Here is a 1,719-nt window from a genome sequence, read left to right as displayed (position 1 = left end):
CATATATTTCACATTTTCTTTATCCATTCATACACCAGTGGACACTTATGTTATTTAGATTGTTTCCATATTTTGGTTATTCTGAATAATGCTGCAACAGACATGTGAGTGAAGATATATCTTCAGAATAGTGATTTAATTTCTAATGGAATTGCTAGATCATATGGTATTTCTGTTTTAATATTTTGACTACCACCCATATTGTTTTTCATATTGAATACACCAATTTTCATTCCCACAAACACTGTATCAGGGTTCCTGTTTCTCCACATTATTGCCAACATTTGCTATCTCTTGTCTTTTTGATAATAACCACCCTAACAGGTGTGAGCTTTTGATTTACATTTCCCTGATATTAGAAATGTTCATACCTTTTCATGTAGATGGCCATTTGTATGTCTTCTTTGAACAATGCCTATTCAAGTACTCTGACCATTTTAAAATCAAGTTGATTTTGTTGTTGTTGTTGTTACTGAGTTGTATAAATTTGTTGCATATTTTGGATATTAACTTCTTATCAGATATATAGTTTGCAAATGTTTGCAAATATCAGATATATAGTTTGCAAAACTCCATATGTTCTTCTTTTATATACAACTCAGTTATTATAGAATCTAATCAAGAGAAATCTGACCACGAGTGCATAATTATTGTCTTCTCAAGACACTAAGTTTTGAAGCGACTTTTTAAGCATCAATAGATAAACTCACACTCTTTTGCGTCTTACTTTGCTCACTCAAAATTAACTCAAGAAACCTCTTCAGTGTTAGATTCTACAGCACATTTAGTAAATTGGTATCCTACAGAGAAGATAAATATGGCCTCTATGCAGTATGACATGCAAATTTGGGAATCATTCCATATTTTTCGTATATGGACCTCATGATAATCAGAAACTAAAAATCTATAACAGGTACACACACAAAAAAGAAAAGGGAATCCAAACATAGCAGTAAAGCTAGTCATAAAATCACAAGGAAGGAGAGCAAAGAAAGAAGGAACAAAAATAAACTACAAAACAACCAGAAAACAAGAAACAAAATGGCAATAAGTACATACCTATTAATAATTACTTTAAATGTAACTAAATAAATGCTTCAATCAGAGACATAGAGTGACTGAATGGATTAAAACAAACAAACAAAAAACTTGACTATTCTCAATTTTTTAATTATTTTTTTTAATTTTTGCTATTTTTTTCTTTTAGTGTTTTTTTTTAACATCTTTGTTGGAGTATAATGCTTTACAATTGTGTTAGTTTCTGCTGTATAACAAAGTGAATCAGCTATATGTATACATATATCCCCATATCTCCTCCCTCTTGCCTCTCCCTCCCACCTTCCCTATCCCACTCCTCTAGCTGGTCACAAAGCACCGAGCTGATCTCCCCGTGCAATGCAGATACTTCCCAATAGCTATCTATTTTACATTTGGTAGTGTATATATATCAAGGCTACTTTCTGGGTGATTTAAACTACTATGTTTTCCAGGTTGTTTACACATTATTCTGCATTGTCTAATTTGCTGTTGGTTTCCTCTAGTGTAGTTTTCATTTCAGTTAATGTGTTCTGCAACTCTGATTGGTTCTTTGTTGAAATTTTCAGTATGTTTCTCCATTCTTCTCCCGAGTTTCAAGAACATTTTTATGACTGGTTCTTTGAACTCTTTATCAAGTCAATTACTTTTTTCTGTTTCATCAGTTTGTTTTTGTTTGTTTTT

The 1,719-nt window shown here is 31.8% G+C and overlaps 1 non-coding gene across 1 annotated transcript; it reads left to right on the top strand.

Moving 5' to 3' along the window:
* Positions 1 to 763: 763 nt before the first annotated feature.
* On the top strand, positions 764 to 868 carry LOC115842564 (U6 spliceosomal RNA). The gene has a single exon (XR_004035353.1). It is a non-coding gene; the product is annotated as a U6 spliceosomal RNA (small nuclear RNA).
* The last annotated feature ends 851 nt before the right edge of the window (positions 869 to 1,719 follow it).

This window comes from Globicephala melas, chromosome 12, assembly GCF_963455315.2.
Source record: "Globicephala melas chromosome 12, mGloMel1.2, whole genome shotgun sequence".
Taxonomy (NCBI): Eukaryota; Metazoa; Chordata; class Mammalia; order Artiodactyla; family Delphinidae; genus Globicephala; species Globicephala melas.
Note: the sequence above shows the minus strand (reverse complement) of the source record. Positions and strands in the feature narration are given on the sequence as shown.